At 39.1% G+C, this 22,022-nt stretch overlaps 1 protein-coding gene and 1 long non-coding RNA gene across 2 annotated transcripts in view; one reads left to right on the forward strand and one right to left on the reverse strand.

Moving 5' to 3' along the window:
• LOC311063420 (gap junction alpha-1 protein-like) overlaps window positions 1-22,022 on the reverse strand; it is a 604,483-nt gene that overhangs the window by 370,247 nt on the left and 212,214 nt on the right. The window lies entirely within an intron of this gene.
• On the forward strand, window positions 6,275-6,956 carry LOC311063115. Its single transcript, XR_014602545.1, has 3 exons — window positions 6,275-6,348; window positions 6,513-6,631; window positions 6,908-6,956. It is a non-coding gene; the product is annotated as an uncharacterized lncRNA (long non-coding RNA).

Raw genomic sequence — 22,022 nt, forward strand, 5'->3', positions numbered from 1 at the left:
TGACGTGTAAAAATACAAGAAGCAGCTTGTAAAGCCTTCCTTATGTCAGTATCAGTTCAAAACGGCAGCGCAAGCCCAGTACCTCCGTCAAAGCTTAACACTTGTCAAGTCAGACGAACGTTAATCTCTCAAGAACAGATTCTGCACTGCGTTGGAATCTGTCCTGAAGGTTCGTCAGAACGTGTACACACTGTGTGGGAGTGGGCGTGCCTTCAGATCAGGAAGCAGCTTTACCCAATCAAATGTAGTGGGCGGGATTCACGTGTCCGTCGATCTTCCCTGCTGGAAACTAACCGAAACTAATTTAACAATAGCGTCCGCGGAGCAGACAAAACCACGGAAAGATATTCACATTTGAACTTACTCTTTCATCATAGAAACAAGTGGGCTTATAACCAAAACGATCCATGTTCTCTGGGAGAAGTGGTGTTAGTGTTCCGTGTAGAAATATTGTTAGTGGGAATGAAAATGTAGTCGCACCACCCGGAAGTGGAGCGGTGAAGGCAGACTTAAACCCCTGTTTCCTTGCGCACGTGTGCTTCGTCGGCATTGTCCCAGAGTGTAACCAAAGATTGTTAATATAGAAGATACGCATTCTCCATTGGAGCCACTAGAGGCGAAGTGGTACACAAATCCTACAAATGGTCTCCTAAGTAGGCATGGTTGTTCTCCCCCGACCACCCCACCACCCTCCCCCTCCCCTCTCCCTGGCTGACAACGTCATATGGATGTGTGTTTGTGTATTTTCTTCATTAAAGAAAATAAATGCTTTACATGTTTGAAAGCAAACTGTTATTGGCAAATATGCTTTTAAGAAACCTATGAAATTCCCACTACAAACACACATTATTCAGTCTTATGCTAGATGTGCTCCTGTTTCTGCTCAATGTTATAATTATATATATATATATATATATATATATATATATATATATATATATATATATATATATATACCTTATAAATAAAAGGCCCTTATTTATAAGGTATATATTTTACCACTATAGACCATATGTTTAGAAAATTAGCATGAATGTTATGTTTAGCAAAATGTTATGATTCCCAAATCATACCCCATCAACCAAGACAGTTAATAATGGAACATTATATTATTGAGCCTTGGAACACACTTTTTATTTATTTTTTAATACGTCCATAATTATCTCACATACTATATTCAGAATCTCAATTTAGAGCATCTTATGGGGACAGAGCATAGAGTTCAAATCTAATATAACATATAAGGGCTCTGTCCCTTATATTATAAGAGACAGAGCCCTCTATGTCTCGTCCGTCAGACTGCAGCTGGACCGAGATCACCCTTCAGATATTTTCCCAAATCTCGCGAGAGTGGGTTGCTGCGATAGAGAAACGTCGATAACAAAGTAGATTTTCTCCTAATTTGTGTCACCAAAAAAAAGCCATTTTAGTATGAAAATCGTTCATATTGTGTGTCTTGTGACGATTGGGTCCAATATTTAGTTCAGTAACCATGGAGCTAAGGAATGGTTCAGAAGCTGAGTTCACGTTGACTCTTCCATTGGAATCAATAGACTCCAACTTGCTTCCTGTCTCCTAAAGAGGTGTGCACCTACGTCACGCAGAAACGGGAAGTAAACCGGAGATTGCGTATCTTTAAATTAAAAATCTTTGGTGTAACTGAGGAGGAACGAACAGCAGAGGTCGCTGTTTTTCCTTTTCAGTTGTACTCTGGGTTCCGAGATTGGACTAACGTAAACCCTTGACTTCAGGTCGATGAACTTCAAAATAAGAGCGCTTTGGCAAGTTATGGAAAAGTAAGTGTCTTCTGGTCTGTGGAATGTAAAATAAGAGCACTGTTGGCCTATAACATGCTGTTTTCACTAAAAATATAAAATAACAAGTGTTAAAGGTAGGGTAAGTGATTTTCTTTTGTTAAAATAAGTGTTAATTTAGCTCTATATTCTGATAGTACTCATTGCTATAGAGTGTTTGTTCAGTAACATGAGTCTCCATGTCTCACCAGCTCTTTATCAAACAACAACTATAATAACAATAATTGATAGGACATTATACCAAATATATTGATGGTGTTGCTTACAGTAAAGGTACCAATAATACAATTGTGTTAATAAATAGTTTAAACTATATCTGCTCTGCTTTGTCTCTACTTATTATTCTTTTTACCATGTGGTTGAAAAGTGAATCTATATGTTTGGTAATGTATTTAGTCACATGTATTTAACATTTACAATGAATACAGATGTGTGTTTTTTTGGGGGGGGAAATTACTATTCACGATCAGAAGGGTTCTTCACTACTAAAGCTGAACAAAAAGTGAAACTTTGGAATGTAAATGCCTCATTAATGCCTAAGCCCATACACATATGAACATAATACACAAAAGTTGTTTGTTTAACTGACAATAATTTTTGCCTTCTACAATCTGGTGTTTTAATTTATTTGACCAACTTATACACTTAACGGTTTGATCCATGCAAGAGTCAAAGCTTGTAATTGAAATTGTTGTCAGATTATAATCTCTGCCTGCTGGATGGAATGGACTTGAATCCCTCTACTGTGTGTAACATTGTGAAGTAATCTCCATGGACATTAGAGCTTATCCAAAACTCCTGCCTGGTGATGACAAGTCTGTCACAATGTAGGCTAAACAATAGTTTTTCATTGTGGTATTGATGCCATTCAGTAACATTGATGTGCCTGATATGCTGGGGAGTATCTATTTTACAATATACAAAATGGTACGGCTTCAACCCAGCTACTAGCCAGGTCGACAAGTATCGTAATGGTTCCACATGTATTATATGGTGAGACATTCCCAATCAGGCTGGGGAAAATAGGCGCTGAATCTTATACTCACAAAACATGACATCATAATATAAGGAAAACGTGAAATGTCTTCTGAGTATGTACAACTTGTTTGCAAATAGCAGATATGCCATTTACTCTATATACACAGGGTATTGTCTCCTCACAATATCTCAGATCAGAACAATAAGGTGCTCAACATTGTAACAGGGCCTTTTATTTATATGGTATATATTTTGCCACGAATGTTTAGCAAAATGTCCTGATTCCCAAATCATACCCCATCAACCAAGACTGTTAATAATGGAAAATTATATTATTGAGCATTGGAACACACGTTTAATTTAATGTTTAATATGTCCATAATGATTGATGAAGAGCATAGAGTTAAAAAAAAAATAAGGGACAGCGCCCTCTATGTCTTGTCCGTCAGACTGCAGATGGACCCTTCAGATATCTTCCCAAATCTCGCGAGAGTGTGTTGCTGGGATAGAGAAAAGTCAATAACAAAGTTGATTTCCTCCTCATTTGTGTCTCTAAAAAAAGCCATTTTAGTATGAAAATCTTGTACATATTGTGTGTCTTGTGACGATTGGGTCCAATATTTAGTTCAGTAACCATGGAGCTAAGGAATGGTTCAGAAGCTGTGTTCACGTTCACAAAATAAATATTGGAATTGGTCTATTTGTTCTATTTGATGCCTCTTTGTTATGCATCTTTTGGGAGGCCAAATACAGGCTTATATTTTTGTAACTGTCATTATTCGACTGTTCTCTTGGGATAAAAAAAACTAAAACAAAACAATTAAACGTCAACGGTATAGTTTGAATTACTGGCTTGCTCCTCCGGACGCGAAACGTAACGTCTGGGGGGTGACAGATACATTTTTACACCCACCCTTTGTTATTGTGGTCCAAGTGAAGACGATGATTACTTTTAATTGAAAGTCATGTGTAATAATTAAAAGTAACTTCCCCTACACTGTCTATGAATTGACCTTCCTTATCTCCGTGTCTTCCGGGTTGCAATTGGAGGTTCTTCACCTGCTGTCTCCAGAACAGAAGGCTGAGCTGCTACTGAGGCCTGAGGTTGCAGGCCTGGACAACGGGACCCTCAGCCTGGTCTTCCACAGCTTGATGACCGGTGGTCCTGGGCCCACCCCCACCTCCACCCCCGGATACACATACACCTCACATAGCCCCTACTCACCACCATCACCACCACAGAATAGCTTCAGAGAGGTTGCATAGCTTTAAATATTATACATTTCTTTCATCCAATTAAACTTTTACCAGATTGTTTATGGTAATCTTCATAACCTTAAACAATATTATTTTGTTCTTTTTGAAACACTTGCAGGTGGTGAATGGGTTGATGGGAGCTTTCAGACCTGTTGGGAGCCTCGTCAGTGAGTTTGTGTCTCTCACACGTGAGGTACATACAGCGTACATACATATACTATATGCATATATGAGAAGCCAATTACTTGTTTTTATATGACTAGTTTATTATGATTATGCATATTACATCTGCTAACCTGACATGACCCTGACATTCCTATCTATCTGTTGCTCTCCAGAGAAATGTATCCGAGATCGGAAGCATGACTCTGACCCAGACCCTGCTGAACTGGACCCTAGCTGAGCTGGGTGGCATGTACACGCCACATAATACGTCCATAGCCCAACCAATGGAAGAGATGTGACAAATGTGGAGGATTGGTTCAACCATGTTGTAACGCCACTATTACAGAGATTCTTACCCCATGGGCAACTCCCTGACCAGATCAAGAGTGCCTTCCACCAAGTGTTGTAAGTACAATTCATATTCTTTCATACAGTGAGTAGATGCATGTACAGTCCAGCGTCCATGTCTTTCCAATTATGTTGTGCAGGCTAGTCTTGACCAAAGTCCCAGATTTTCCTGGATGAGCCGAACTAGTTTAATTAAGAGTGCCGGTGGTGTTAGTGGACTTCTGTTTCCTTTCACATTCAACACAACACAACACAAAATAATGGAAATCAACAAAAGGGCAACGTTTATTTATGGATTAACTCAAAACGTTTCTTTGAATATTACATGCGAGATAGCAAATATTGAGTGAGTAATAACTGGAATTGTTGATTGTAACCTTAAACAAGTGACCCAAGCAAGGCAGGACACAAAGATTACAAAAGGAAAGACAAACACAAGCCCTTTACTAAGATGTGAACACAGGGTAGGTGGCTGAACAAAGTACAAATTATTAAAGGGAACTTAAATACAAACCGACACAAGGAATTTGTCACTTTGTGATAGTGAACCTAACAAGACAAAGGTCAACAATGTCCTGATTTTGGAGTGATAACAAAGGTCAGCCTGTGGGCACCCTCTGGTGGCCATCCAGAAATATTGCAGGTTATGTCCTTTGTAAGTCCCTTGTTTTGTCCACTGTCCATTATCTATGAATATGATGCTGATTATTGTGCTTGCTTGTTGAACAGCTATTTGGACATGGGCAATGACACCACTGAGGTCCAGGACACTTGCAGCATCACCCTTGAAGAAAGATCATGTGGCGTGAGAAGGCTTTATTAATTGTTTCTGAATTTATTTAATTTAAATGTATTACACAAAGGATTCCAGATTCTATTCTAGATGTCGTCGGATAGGAAAGTCATGCCTGTACATCCATTATCCTTCTCCCCATCTCTTCTACCAGCTTACCAACGCAGTGGAAAATGTGGCCCGTTTCATGCACTGTGCATGTACAACTCTACTTTTTCCCCCCTCGTTTTAGAACTTCAGTGAGCTTGCGTCCCACTTCAGAGAAGTGTTTGCTCAGGTGGAGTCTCCATCCCTGACCCAGGAGAACCTGGAGGACCCAGACTTCATCAGGATGTGGTTCCAGATCAAACTGCTGCCTCTGCTGCCTACAGTTCCCATAAGCCTCCTCGACTGCCTCAGCTTTAAGAACTTCACCTGTCCTGTTTACCAAGCCCTGTGAGTTGTCCCGTTTATAAAGGGAATGCTATCTTCTCTAGAACATAACTGTTTCCCAAACATTTTCAGCTTGAGACCTGAAAGATACATTTGGTGACTTCCTGGGACCTAAACCTTTAAGAAAAATCATTATGAATTATAAAGTATGCATATTTAAAAAATGTATTTCTTAAAATCTTCTGAAAATCTTTTGTATTTCTTTTCCTTTTCTTTCATTTCTGAAAATCTGTTGATTTAAAAAAAAAAAAGGATTGTGTGACTTTGTTTATTTTTGAAAAAAACAAAAAACAAGCAGGATATTTACTTTACCTTACTTTAATTCATAAAACCTGGTCTGTGACCCAAAAATGGGTCAAGAGTAAGACCCTACGTTTGGAAAACACTTATAGTCGAAATGCACAAAATAGTCCCGGAATAATGATACATTTCTTTGCATTGCTGGGTCCAGAGTAAAAGACCTGAGTCATCATATGCGTCTCATAGATCCTGATCACAACCACAGCCCAGTGATGTACGAACACTTCATCCATTCCTTCTTGCTACATCACAACACGTCCGGTAAGTGAACCAAGTAGCCATAGCTAGAGACAAGCTCAGAGGACCATTTGTCTGCAGATGTACAGGAATTTCTGTTGCTTTCAGAGTACATTTTTGAGTAAAACATTACTCTATTCTAATACTATACTATTATAGCCTACACTGACTTGTGTATTTATCTTCAGATCCTCAGTGTGTCTCCTCATCCAGCCATAGTGCAGAATGGCTGGAGGAGAACTTTGGATTCTTCTCCATGTTCGCCCCCATCACAGACTTCTATGACCTCAACCGTGACTTCTCTGGAGTGAGTGTGGATAATCTGAACATTTTTACTGAAAACATTGATTTGATTGTTTGTACTTGACACTACAATTTCAGTAACTTAATAACCTTTCAACCTGGCGTATATTTTGGGCATGTCATCACAGGATTGCAAGATTTTCAAAAACGTAATAGCTGATTTGCGAGTGTGACATTATAATTCGATTACGTATAAAATAGGGCTTCAGTGGTTAAATCTCATATCCTGCCCTCTCCTATTATGTCCTGTCTGTCTCTCTCTTGTCTTAAACGTGTCCAGATGGAGGTTCTACACCTCCTGACTCCGAAGCAGACTGCAGAGATGCTGCTGGTGCCTACTCCTCCAGAGAAAGACGTCATCATCCATGCAGTGTTTGACCATCTGACACAGTCTCAAGGAGACTTTCCTGAGTTCCTGCACCACCTGGTTCTGCTCGCTAGAGAGGTAACCTCATCTGTAGAGCGTCTTATGACAGCTTAAAAAACGTACAGCAAAATATAATAGTAATTATAATAATAATTATTATTATTATAATGCATGGACTTTTATTTTATTTCTTAGGTTAAGCCACCCTGTGATGTCTACCAAGTCATGTGAGTGTGTTGTGATGATGTTGAATGGCTTACATTTTAAAGGGGCTACACCATGAATGTAAAAAACAAATATTATATATAAATATTGCCCCCCAACAACCCCGTGGTCAACAATTGGTATTTTCTTGTGCGCCTGGCGTATTTCATCCAATTAAATGATAACTTCATGAAGACATTTGGAAAATCTGTTTCCAATGTATTTTGCATTGTATTCTTGCATGTGAGGCTGTTGTCCTTTTACCATAATATTTAATATTGTCTGACCACATTACCACCAAGATAAAAGTCTTGTAAATGTATTGCATGAATGAACAGGTATCGCAAATAAAGTGATTCCAGTTGCATTTCTGATCTGGTGTCCCGTCTAATATGTCTCTATCCACTAATATGTCTCTATCCACAACGTCAGGCCTATGTCAGTGAGTCGTTCATCCCAGAAGAGAAAGTCCAGGAGCTGGGGCCTGCGTCACGCAACGCCACTACTGATGACATCAGCATGTGGAACATCACACAGATTGACACACTGTGTTCTTTAATGGACTCTTCAGATGGGGAGTGGGATTCAGCTCTGGTAAGTATACAAATGATCTTTGATTGATTGATGGTGTTATTGACAAATATACATGGGGGCGGCAGTGGCTCAGGAGGTAGAGTGTCCGTCTGTCTGTCTGTCTGGCTGGCTGGCAGGCAGTGTAATCAGTGTAAAAGTGAGAAAACATAATGTGTTGTGATTATATTTACACGTTTTTGCATGTGTGTTCGTAAATGTGTGCAGTACATGTATATGGCACTAACACATTTTTTGTCACCATCAAGGCCAAGGCCATCATTTCCAAGTATCTGACTAAGGCGGGCAACAGTCTTGGCAGTGCAGAGCTCAGTTGTGTCAAGGGACCCAACCTGTGTTCCCTGGATACCAGTGTCCTACAGACCATCTCAGAGGACACCCTCAGGTGATGGGTGTTGGGGAGGGAGCCAGTAGTATCGTAAATCATGTTTACTTTAGTATTTCTTCACTACTTGCACACACTTGAACATCGACATTAATCCAAAAAAACTATTATTATAAAAAATAAATTGGGAATATTTTGGGCTTTATTGACAGTGTATAGTAGAGCGAGACAGGAAACAGGGAGAGAGAGATGGGGAATGACATGCAGCAAAGGTTGTCGGGACTGGGATTCAAACTCGCGACACTCTGTCAGACTGTATTAGAGCCTTTATATGGTATGCGCCTGGACCGCTAGGCCAACGGGCGCCCCACCCAAAACTATTTTTAACCTAATTAACCCTGGCATCCGTATTTTGGGCTGGCAAAAATAAGAATCAATTATTATTTTATAGAAATAAAAGTCCTAATAATAATAATTCACGCATTTTCACAAATAAAAAATAAAGTAGTAAAATTAGCATACATTTCTACAAGCAACATCGTACAACAAATTATAAAAGAGTGATGTGTGTGATTCCATGACATATTAGCCAAAAGGAAAATAAGATATGTAAGGGACTGAATTTTAGAGACTGAATAAATTACATTTGTGGTTGAAAATGTGGTAGCACTCTTTTGAGATGTGTGCTGTGTGTCTCCTGGTGTTTCCAGTAATTCCAGTTTGCTGGTAGTGTCCAGCTGTACGCTGGAGAAGAAGAAAGTGCTCTTTAACATCGCAGAAAAAGCCTTCTCTGGACTCAGCCGCACTACAGCTCTCAGCACTACCAGCTTCCAGAATACAGAGCCATTTTTGGGTAAGCAAGCATTCATTCACATGTACATGCGTACAAACACATACTGTATATTGCAGTGGTTCTCAAACATTTCCATGTCAAGGACCCCAAGTTCATAAACAACTGTCGGTAGCACTTTACAATAATGACCCGTTATAAAGCATTTATCGTCACTCGTCACTTTTCGTCACTACCGAAACGGGAAAAAAAATCACAAAAAAATCACTACCAATCAGCTTTAAATTGCCTGAAACGTGCTCCTAACAGGTTTTTGGGGGAACATTTTTTTTTCTGTTTTCGTCACTCGTCACTAGTCGTCACTACCGAAACGGGAAAAAAAATTCACAAAAAAATCACTACCAATCAGCTTTAAATTGCCTGAAACGTGCTCCTAACAGGTTTTTGGGGGAACATTTTTTTTTCTGTTTTCGTCACTCGTCACTTTTTTTGACTACCGAACGAAAAAAAAAAATCACAAAAAAATCACTACCAATCAGCTTTAAATTGCCTGAAACGTGCTCCTAACAGGTTTTTGGGGGAACATTTTTTTTTCTGTTTTCGTCACTCGCCACTTTTCGTCACTACCGAAACGGAGAAAAAAAAATCACAAAAAAATCACTACCAATCAGCTTTAAATTGCCTGAAACGTGCTCCTAACAGGTTTTTGGGGGAACAATTTTTTTTCTGTTTTCGTCACTTTTCGTCACTACCGAAACGGGAAAGAAATTCACAAAAAAATCACTACCAATCAGCTTTAAATTGCCTGAAACGTGCTCCTAACAGGTTTTTGGGGGAACAATTTTTTTCTGTTTTCGTCACTCGTCACTAGTCGTCACTACCGAAACGGAAAAAAAAAATCACAAAAAAATCACTACCAATCAGCTTTAAATTGCCTGAAACGTACTCCTAACAGGTTTTTGGGGGAACAATTTTTTTCTGTTTTCGTCACTCGTCACTAGTCGTCACTACCGAAACGGGAAAAGAAATTCACAAAAAAATCACTACCAATCAGCTTTAAATTGCCTGAAACGTGCTCCTAACAGGTTTTTGGGGGAACATTTTTTTTTCTGTTTTCGTCACTCGTCACTTTTCGTCACTACCGAAACGGGAAAAAGAAAATCACAAAAAAATCACTACCAATCAGCTTTAAATTGCCTGAAACGTGCTCCTAACAGGTTTTTGGGGGAACAAATTTTTTTCTGTTTTCGTCACTCGTCACTAGTCGTCACTACCGAAACGGAAAAAAAAATGCACAAAAAAATCACTACCAATCAGCTTTAAATTGCCTGAAACGTGCTCCTAACAGGTTTTTGGGGGAACAATTTTTTTTCTGTTTTCGTCACTCGTCACTTTTCGTCACTACCGAAACGAAAAAAAAAAAAACACAAAAAAATCACTACCAATCAGCTTTAAATTGCCTGAAACGTGCTCCTAACAGGTTTTTGGGGGAACAATTTTTTTTCTGTTTTCGTCACTCGTCACTTTTCGTCACTACCGAAACGGAAAAAAAAAATCACAAAAAAATCACTACCAATCAGCTTTAAATTGCCTGAAACGTATTCCTAACAGGTTTTCGGGGGAACAATCTTTTTTCTGTTTTCGTCACTCGTCACTTTTCGTCACTACCGAAACGGGGAAAAAAATCACAAAAAAATCACTACCAATCAGCTTTAAATTGCCTGAAACGTGCTCCTAACAGGTTTTTGGGGGAACATTTTTTTTTCTGTTTTCGTCACTCGCCACTTTTCGTCACTACCGAAACGGAGAAAAAAAAATCACAAAAAAATCACTACCAATCAGCTTTAAATTGCCTGAAACGTGCTCCTAACAGGTTTTTGGGGGAACAATTTTTTTTCTGTTTTCGTCACTTTTCGTCACTACCGAAACGGGAAAGAAATTCACAAAAAAATCACTACCAATCAGCTTTAAATTGCCTGAAACGTGCTCCTAACAGGTTTTTGGGGGAACAATTTTTTTTCTGTTTTCGTCACTCGTCACTAGTCCAGGGGTGCACATAACTTTTTAGGTTTTGTCAACGGGGGGGGGGGGGGTTCAGCACGGTGCCCACCGGACAGTTTTGTCAACGGGAGGGGGGGGGGGGGAGAAAAAAAGGACGCTCTGCTTCTAAATTCCGCCGATTTTCGCCGTTTCTTTTCTTTTTCTCGCGCTGTTAGATAAAGCCCCCAAGCTTGGGGCTTTATCTAACAGCGCGAGAAAAAAAAAGAAACGGCGAAAATCGGCTATAAGCTCTGCTGCTGCGCTGATTTTATCCGCCAGATTGGGACTTTAATTCACGGCATATTTTGCACCATTACGGTGCGTTCATCATTGGTGACGAGTGCCTCGAACAGCCGCTGCTGGCTGCGTGCACGCAGCGAGGCAATGCGAGGGAGAAGTTACTACTTGATGCGAGGCGATGCGAGGCGACGCGAGTCATATCTCTACCCCTGTGCCTAATGCTGGTAATGGCTGTACATGGGGCCGACGGGTGCTTTAGAGTGATTGTGTGAGTGTGGCTTCAGGAACTAAATTCCTAGCCTCGATCTCTAGGCTTTTATTTTTTAGTTTTGCTAAAAAATAAAAACTTGGAAATTCCTGTCCCAGCTGTTGGTGCGCAAAAGCGCCTCGCGTCGCCTGATGTGGTGCGCATTTTTTATTTTGGGTGCGCATGCGCACCTGCGCACCAGTTATGTGCACCCCTGCACTAGTCGTCACTACCGAAACGGGAAAAAAAAATCACAAAAAAATCACTACCAATCAGCTTTAAATTGCCTGAAACGTGCTCCTAACAGGTTTTTGGGGGAACAATTTTTTTTCTGTTTTCGTCACTCGTCACTAGTCGTCACTACCGAAACGGAAAAAAAAATTCACAAAAAAATCACTACCAATCAGCTTTAAATTGCCTGAAACGTGCTCCTAACAGGTTTTTGGGGGAACAATTTTTTTTCTGTTTTCGTCACTCGTCACTTTTCGTCACTACCGAAACGGAAAAAAAAAATCACAAAAAAATCACTACCAATCAGCTTTAAATTGCCTGAAACGTACTCCTAACAGGTTTTTGGGGGAACAATTTTTTTTCTATTTTCGTCACTCGTCACTTTTCGTCAATACCGAAACGGGAAAAAAAAATCACAAAAAAATCACTACCAATCAGCTTTAAATTGCCTGAAACGTGCTCCTAACAGGTTTTTGGGGGAACAATTTTTTTTCTGTTTTCGTCACTCGTCACTTTTCGTCACTACCGAAACGGAAAAAAAAAATCACAAAAAAATCACTACCAATCAGCTTTAAATTGCCTGAAACGTATTCCTAACAGGTTTTCGGGGGAACAATCTTTTTTCTGTTTTCGTCACTCGTCACTTTTCGTCACTACCGAAACGGGGAAAAAAATCACAAAAAAATCACTACCAATCAGCTTTAAATTGCCTGAAACGTGCTCCTAACAGGTTTTTGGGGGAACATTTTTTTTTCTGTTTTCGTCACTCGCCACTTTTCGTCACTACCGAAACGGAGAAAAAAAAATCACAAAAAAATCACTACCAATCAGCTTTAAATTGCCTGAAACGTGCTCCTAACAGGTTTTTGGGGGAACAATTTTTTTCTGTTTTCGTCACTCGTCACTAGTCGTCACTACCGAAACGGGAAAAAAAATTCACAAAAAAATCACTACCAATCAGCTTTAAATTGCCTGAAACGTGCTCCTAACAGGTTTTTGGGGGAACATTTTTTTTTCTGTTTTCGTCACTCGTCACTTTTCGTCACTACCGAAACGGAGAAAAAAAAATCACAAGAAAATCACTACCAATCAGCTTTAAATTGCCTGAAACGTGCTCCTAACAGGTTTTTGGGGGAACATTTTTTTTTCTGTTTTCGTCACTCGTCAATTTTCATCACTACCGAAACGGAAAAAAAAATTCACAAAAAAATCACTACCAATCAGCTTTAAATTGCCTGAAACGTGCTCCTAACAGGTTTTTGGGGGAACAATTTTTTTTCTGTTTTCGTCACTCGTCACTTTTCGTCACTACCGAAACGGAAAAAAAATTCACAAAAAAATCACTACCAATCAGCTTTAAATTGCCTGAAACGTGCTCCTAACAGGTTTTTGGGGGAACAATTTTTTTTCTGTTTTCGTCACTCGTCACTTTTCGTCACTACCGAAACGGGAAAAAAAATTCACAAAAAAATCACTACCAATCAGCTTTAAATTGCCTGAAACGTGCTCCTAACAGGTTTTTGGGGGAACAAATTTTTTTCTGTTTTCGTCACTCGTCACTTTTCGTCACTACCGAAACGGAAAAAAAAAATCACAAAAAAACCACTACCAATCAGCTTTAAATTGCCTGAAACGTGCTCCTAACAGGTTTTTGGGGGAAATTTTTTTTTTCTGTTTTCGTCACTCGTCACTTTTCGTCACTACCGAAACGGAAAAAAAAAATCACAAAAAAATCACTACCAATCAGCTTTAAATTGCCTGAAACGTGCTCCTAACAGGTTTTTGGGGGAACATTTTTTTTTTCTGTTTTCGTCACTCGTCACTTTTCGTCACTACCGAAACGGGAAAAAAAATCACCAAAAAATCACTACCAATCGGCTTTAAATTGCCTGAAACGTGCTCCTAACAGGTTTTTGGGGGAATTTTTTTTTTTCTGTTTTCTTCACTCGCCACTTTTCGTCACTACCGAAACGGAGAAAAAAAAATCACAAAAAAATCACTACCAATCAGCTTTAAATTGCCTGAAACGTGCTCCTAACAGGTTTTTGGGGGAACATTTTTTTTTCTGTTTTCGTCACTCGTCACTAGTCGTCACTACCGAAACGGGAAAAAAAATTCACAAAAAAATCACTACCAATCAGCTTTAAATTGCCTGAAACGTGCTCCTAACAGGTTTTTGGGGGAACATTTTTTTTTCTGTTTTCGTCACTCGTCACTTTTTTTGACTACCGAACGAAAAAAAAAAATCACAAAAAAATCACTACCAATCAGCTTTAAATTGCCTGAAACGTGCTCCTAACAGGTTTTTGGGGGAACATTTTTTTTTCTGTTTTCGTCACTCGCCACTTTTCGTCACTACCGAAACGGAGAAAAAAAAATCACAAAAAAATCACTACCAATCAGCTTTAAATTGCCTGAAACGTGCTCCTAACAGGTTTTTGGGGGAACAATTTTTTTTCTGTTTTCGTCACTTTTCGTCACTACCGAAACGGGAAAGAAATTCACAAAAAAATCACTACCAATCAGCTTTAAATTGCCTGAAACGTGCTCCTAACAGGTTTTTGGGGGAACAATTTTTTTCTGTTTTCGTCACTCGTCACTAGTCGTCACTACCGAAACGGAAAAAAAAAATCACAAAAAAATCACTACCAATCAGCTTTAAATTGCCTGAAACGTGCTCCTAACAGGTTTTTGGGGGAACAATTTTTTTCTGTTTTCGTCACTCGTCACTAGTCGTCACTACCGAAACGGGAAAAGAAATTCACAAAAAAATCACTACCAATCAGCTTTAAATTGCCTGAAACGTGCTCCTAACAGGTTTTTGGGGGAACATTTTTTTTTCTGTTTTCGTCACTCGTCACTTTTCGTCACTACCGAAACGGGAAAAAGAAAATCACAAAAAAATCACTACCAATCAGCTTTAAATTGCCTGAAACGTGCTCCTAACAGGTTTTTGGGGGAACAAATTTTTTTCTGTTTTCGTCACTCGTCACTAGTCGTCACTACCGAAACGGAAAAAAAAATGCACAAAAAAATCACTACCAATCAGCTTTAAATTGCCTGAAACGTGCTCCTAACAGGTTTTTGGGGGAACAATTTTTTTTCTGTTTTCGTCACTCGTCACTTTTCGTCACTACCGAAACGAAAAAAAAAAAAACACAAAAAAATCACTACCAATCAGCTTTAAATTGCCTGAAACGTGCTCCTAACAGGTTTTTGGGGGAACAATTTTTTTTCTGTTTTCGTCACTCGTCACTTTTCGTCACTACCGAAACGGAAAAAAAAAATCACAAAAAAATCACTACCAATCAGCTTTAAATTGCCTGAAACGTATTCCTAACAGGTTTTCGGGGGAACAATCTTTTTTCTGTTTTCGTCACTCGTCACTTTTCGTCACTACCGAAACGGGGAAAAAAATCACAAAAAAATCACTACCAATCAGCTTTAAATTGCCTGAAACGTGCTCCTAACAGGTTTTTGGGGGAACATTTTTTTTTCTGTTTTCGTCACTCGCCACTTTTCGTCACTACCGAAACGGAGAAAAAAAAATCACAAAAAAATCACTACCAATCAGCTTTAAATTGCCTGAAACGTGCTCCTAACAGGTTTTTGGGGGAACAATTTTTTTTCTGTTTTCGTCACTTTTCGTCACTACCGAAACGGGAAAGAAATTCACAAAAAAATCACTACCAATCAGCTTTAAATTGCCTGAAACGTGCTCCTAACAGGTTTTTGGGGGAACAATTTTTTTTCTGTTTTCGTCACTCGTCACTAGTCCAGGGGTGCACATAACTTTTTAGGTTTTGTCAACGGGGGGGGGGGGGGTTCAGCACGGTGCCCACCGGACAGTTTTGTCAACGGGAGGGGGGGGGGGGGGAGAAAAAAAGGACGCTCTGCTTCTAAATTCCGCCGATTTTCGCCGTTTCTTTTCTTTTTCTCGCGCTGTTAGATAAAGCCCCCAAGCTTGGGGCTTTATCTAACAGCGCGAGAAAAAAAAAGAAACGGCGAAAATCGGCTATAAGCTCTGCTGCTGCGCTGATTTTATCCGCCAGATTGGGACTTTAATTCACGGCATATTTTGCACCATTACGGTGCGTTCATCATTGGTGACGAGTGCCTCGAACAGCCGCTGCTGGCTGCGTGCACGCAGCGAGGCAATGCGAGGGAGAAGTTACTACTTGATGCGAGGCGATGCGAGGCGACGCGAGTCATATCTCTACCCCTGTGCCTAATGCTGGTAATGGCTGTACATGGGGCCGACGGGTGCTTTAGAGTGATTGTGTGAGTGTGGCTTCAGGAACTAAATTCCTAGCCTCGATCTCTAGGCTTTTATTTTTTATTTTTGCTAAAAAATAAAAACTTGGAAATTCCTGTCCCAGCTGTTGGTGCGCAAAAGCGCCTCGCGTCGCCTGATGTGGTGCGCATTTTTTATTTTGGGTGCGCATGCGCACCTGCGCACCAGTTATGTGCACCCCTGCACTAGTCGTCACTACCGAAACGGGAAAAAAAAATCACAAAAAAATCACTACCAATCAGCTTTAAATTGCCTGAAACGTGCTCCTAACAGGTTTTTGGGGGAACAAATTTGTTTCTGTTTTCGTCACTCGTCACTAGTCGTCACTACCGAAACGGAAAAAAAAATTCACAAAAAAATCACTACCAATCAGCTTTAAATTGCCTGAAACGTGCTCCTAACAGGTTTTTGGGGGAACAATTTTTTTTCTGTTTTCGTCACTCGTCACTTTTCGTCAATACCGAAACGGGAAAAAAAAATCACAAAAAAATCACTACCAATCAGCTTTAAATTGCCTGAAACGTGCTCCTAACAGGTTTTTGGGGGAACAATTTTTTTTCTGTTTTCGTCACTCGTCACTTTTCGTCACTACCGAAACGGAAAAAAAAAATCACAAAAAAATCACTACCAATCAGCTTTAAATTGCCTGAAACGTATTCCTAACAGGTTTTCGGGGGAACAATCTTTTTTCTGTTTTCGTCACTCGTCACTTTTCGTCACTACCGAAACGGGGAAAAAAATCACAAAAAAATCACTACCAATCAGCTTTAAATTGCCTGAAACGTGCTCCTAACAGGTTTTTGGGGGAACATTTTTTTTTCTGTTTTCGTCACTCGCCACTTTTCGTCACTACCGAAACGGAGAAAAAAAAATCACAAAAAAATCACTACCAATCAGCTTTAAATTGCCTGAAACGTGCTCCTAACAGGTTTTTGGGGGAACAATTTTTTTCTGTTTTCGTCACTCGTCACTAGTCGTCACTACCGAAACGGAAAAAAAATTCACAAAAAAATCACTACCAATCAGCTTTAAATTGCCTGAAACGTGCTCCTAACAGGTTTTTGGGGGAACATTTTTTTTTCTGTTTTTGTCACTCGTCACTTTTCGTCACTACCGAAACGGAGAAAAAAAAATCACAAGAAAATCACTACCAATCAGCTTTAAATTGCCTGAAACGTGCTCCTAACAGGTTTTTGGGGGAACATTTTTTTTTCTGTTTTCGTCACTCGTCAATTTTCATCACTACCGAAACGGAAAAAAAAATTCACAAAAAAATCACTACCAATCAGCTTTAAATTGCCTGAAACGTGCTCCTAACAGGTTTTTGGGGGAACAATTTTTTTTCTGTTTTCGTCACTCGTCACTTTTCGTCACTACCGAAACGGAAAAAAAATTCACAAAAAAATCACTACCAATCAGCTTTAAATTGCCTGAAACGTGCTCCTAACAGGTTTTTGGGGGAACAATTTTTTTTCTGTTTTCGTCACTCGTCACTTTTCGTCACTACCGAAACGGGAAAAAAAATTCACAAAAAAATCACTACCAATCAGCTTTAAATTGCCTGAAACGTGCTCCTAACAGGTTTTTGGGGGAACAAATTTTTTTCTGTTTTCGTCACTCGTCACTTTTCGTCACTACCGAAACGGAAAAAAAAAATCACAAAAAAACCACTACCAATCAGCTTTAAATTGCCTGAAACGTGCTCCTAACAGGTTTTTGGGGGAAATTTTTTTTTTCTGTTTTCGTCACTCGTCACTTTTCGTCACTACCGAAACGGAAAAAAAAATTCACAAAAAAATCACTACCAATCAGCTTTAAATTGCCTGAAACGTGCTCCTAACAGGTTTTTGGGGGAACATTTTTTTTTTCTGTTTTCGTCACTCGTCACTTTTCGTCACTACCGAAACGGGAAAAAAAATCACCAAAAAATCACTACCAATCGGCTTTAAATTGCCTGAAACGTGCTCCTAACAGGTTTTTGGGGGAATTTTTTTTTTTCTGTTTTCTTCACTCGCCACTTTTCGTCACTACCGAAACGGAGAAAAAAAAATCACAAAAAAATCACTACCAATCAGCTTTAAATTGCCTGAAACGTGCTCCTAACAGGTTTTTGGGGGAACAATTTTTTTTCTGTTTTCGTCACTCGTCACTAGTCGTCACTACCGAAACGGAAAAAAAAAATCACTACCAATCAGCTTTAAATTGCCTGAAACGTGGTCCTAACAGGTTTTTGGGGGAACATTTTTTTTTCTGTTTTCGTCACTCGTCACTAGTCGTCACTACCGAAACGGAAAAAAAAAACACAAAAAAATCACTACCAATCAGCTTTAAATTGCCTGAAACGTGCTCCTAACAGGTTTTTTGGGGAACAATTTTTTTTCTGTTTTCGTCACTCGTCACTTTTCGTCACTACCGAAACGGAAGAAAAAATTCACAAAAAAATCACTACCAATCAGCTTTAAATTGCCTGAAACGTGCTCCTAACAGGTTTTTGGGGGAACATTTTTTTTCTGTTTTCGTCACTCGTCACTTTTCGTCACTACCGAAACGGAAAAAAAAATTCACAGAAAAATCACTACCAAATCAGCTTTAAATTGCCTGAAACGTGCTCCTAACAGGTTTTTGGGGGAACAATTTTTTTTCTGTTTTCGTCACTCGTCACTTTTCGTCACTACCGAAACGGAAGAAAAAATTCACAAAAAAATCACTACCAATCAGCTTTAAATTGCCTGAAACGTGCTCCTAACAGGTTTTTGGGGGAACATTTTTTTTCTGTTTTCGTCACTTGTCACTTTTCGTCACTACCGAAACGGAAAAAAAAATTCACAGAAAAATCACTACCAAATCAGCTTTAAATTGCCTGAAACGTGCTCCTAACAGGTTTTTGGGGGAACATTTTTTTTTCTGTTTTCGTCACTCGTCACTTTTCGTCACTACCGAAACGGGAAAAAAAATTCACAAAAAAATCACTACCAATCAGCTTTAAATTGCCTGAAACGTGCTCCTAATAGGTTTTTGGGGGAACATTTTTTTTCTGTTTTCGTCACTCGTCACTTTTCGTCACTACCGAAACGGAAAAAAAAATTCACAGAAAAATCACTACCAAATCAGCTTTAAATTGCCTGAAACGTGCTCCTAACAGGTTTTTGGGGGAACAATTTTTTTTCTGTTTTCGTCACTCGTCACTTTTCGTCACTACCGAAACGGGAAAAAAAAATCACTACCAATCAGCTTTAAATTGCCTGAAACGTGCTCCTAACAGGTTTTTGGGGGAACATTTTTTTTTCTGTTTTCGTCACTCATTACTTTTCGTCACTACCGAAACGGAAAAAAAAATTCACAGAAAAATCACTACCAAATCAGCTTTAAATTGCCTGAAACGTGCTCCTAACAGGTTTTTGTTGGAACAATTTTTTTTCTGTTTTCGTCACTCGTCACTTTTCGTCACTACCGAAACGGGAAAAAAAAATCACTACCAATCAGCTTTAAATTGCCTGAAACGTGCTCCTAACAGGTTTTTGGGGGAACATTTTTGTTTCTGTTTTCGTCACTCGTCACTTTTCGTCACTACCGAAACGGAAAAACAAAATCACAAAAAAATCACTACCAATCAGCTTTAAATTGCCTGAAACGTGCTCCTAACAGGTTTTTGGGGGAACAATTTTTTTTCTGTTTTCGTCACTCGTCACTTTTCGTCACTACCGAAACGGAAAAAAAAATTCACAAAAAAATCACTACCAATCAGCTTTAAATTGCCTGAAACGTGCTCCTAACAGGTTTTTGGGGGAACAATTTTTTTTCTGTTTTCGTCACTCGTCACTTTTCGTCAATACCGAAACGGGGAAAAAATTCACAAAAAAATCACTACCAATCAGCTTTAAATTGCCTGAAACGTGCTCCTAACAGGTTTTTGGGGGAAATTTTTTTTTTCTGTTTTCGTCACTCGTCACTTTTCGTCACTACCGAAACGGAAAAAAAAAATCACAAAAAAACCACTACCAATCAGCTTTAAATTGCCTGAAACGTGCTCCTAACAGTTTTTTTGGGGAAATTTTTTTTTTCTGTTTTCGTCACTCGTCACTTTTCGTCACTACCGAAACGAAAAAAAAAATTCACAAAAAAATCACTACCAATCAGCTTTAAATTGCCTGAAACGTGCTCCTAACAGGTTTTTGGGGGAACATTTTTTTTTTCTGTTTTCGTCACTCGTCACTTTTCGTCACTACCGAAACGGGAAAAAAAATCACCAAAAAATCACTACCAATCGGCTTTAAATTGCCTGAAACGTGCTCCTAACAGGTTTTTGGGGGAATTTTTTTTTTTCTGTTTTCTTCACTCGCCACTTTTCGTCACTACCGAAACGGAGAAAAAAAAATCACAGAAAAATCACTACCAATCAGCTTTAAATTGCCTGAAACGTGCTCCTAACAGGTTTTTGGGGGAACAATTTTTTTTCTGTTTTCGTCACTCGTCACTAGTCGTCACTACCGAAACGGAAAAAAAAAATCACTACCAATCAGCTTTAAATTGCCTGAAACGTGGTCCTAACAGGTTTTTGGGGGAACATTTTTTTTTCTGTTTTCGTCACTCGTCACTTTTCGTCACTACCGAAACGGGAAAAAAAATTCACAAAAAAATCACTACCAATCAGCTTTAAATTGCCTGAAACGTGCTCCTAACAGGTTTTTGGGGGAACATTTTTTTTTTCTGTTTTCGTCACTCATTACTTTTCGTCACTACCGAAACGGAAAAAAAAATTCACAGAAAAATCACTACCAAATCAGCTTTAAATTGCCTGAAACGTGCTCCTAACAGGTTTTTGGGGGAACAATTTTTTTTCTGTTTTCGTCACTCGTCACTTTTCGTCACTACCGAAACGGGAAAAAAAAATCACTACCAATCAGCTTTAAATTGCCTGAAACGTGCTCCTAACAGGTTTTTGGGGGAACATTTTTTTTTCTGTTTTCGTCACTCATTACTTTTCGTCACTACCGAAACGGAAAAAAAAATTCACAGAAAAATCACTACCAAATCAGCTTTAAATTGCCTGAAACGTGCTCCTAACAGGTTTTTGTTGGAACAATTTTTTTTCTGTTTTCGTCACTCGTCACTTTTCGTCACTACCGAAACGGGAAAAAAAAATCACTACCAATCAGCTTTAAATTGCCTGAAACGTGCTCCTAACAGGTTTTTGGGGGAACATTTTTGTTTCTGTTTTCGTCACTCGTCACTTTTCGTCACTACCGAAACGGAAAAACAAAATCACAAAAAAATCACTACCAATCAGCTTTAAATTGCCTGAAACGTGCTCCTAACAGGTTTTTGGGGGAACAATTTTTTTTCTGTTTTCGTCACTCGTCACTTTTCGTCACTACCGAAACGGAAAAAAAAATTCACAAAAAAATCACTACCAATCAGCTTTAAATTGCCTGAAACGTGCTCCTAACAGGTTTTTGGGGGAACAATTTTTTTTCTGTTTTCGTCACTCGTCACTTTTCGTCAATACCGAAACGGGGAAAAAATTCACAAAAAAATCACTACCAATCAGCTTTAAATTGCCTGAAACGTGCTCCTAACAGGTTTTTGGGGGAAATTTTTTTTTTCTGTTTTCGTCACTCGTCACTTTTCGTCACTACCGAAACGGAAAAAAAAAATCACAAAAAAACCACTACCAATCAGCTTTAAATTGCCTGAAACGTGCTCCTAACAGTTTTTTTGGGGAAATTTTTTTTTTCTGTTTTCGTCACTCGTCACTTTTCGTCACTACCGAAACGAAAAAAAAAATTCACAAAAAAATCACTACCAATCAGCTTTAAATTGCCTGAAACGTGCTCCTAACAGGTTTTTGGGGGAACATTTTTTTTTTCTGTTTTCGTCACTCGTCACTTTTCGTCACTACCGAAACGGGAAAAAAAATCACCAAAAAATCACTACCAATCGGCTTTAAATTGCCTGAAACGTGCTCCTAACAGGTTTTTGGGGGAATTTTTTTTTTTCTGTTTTCTTCACTCGCCACTTTTCGTCACTACCGAAACGGAGAAAAAAAAATCACAGAAAAATCACTAC

The sequence above is a fragment of the Gymnoscopelus microlampas genome, assembly GCF_963454915.1.
Source record: "Gymnoscopelus microlampas genome assembly, chromosome: 16".
In the NCBI taxonomy this organism is placed as follows: Eukaryota; Metazoa; Chordata; class Actinopteri; order Myctophiformes; family Myctophidae; genus Gymnoscopelus; species Gymnoscopelus microlampas.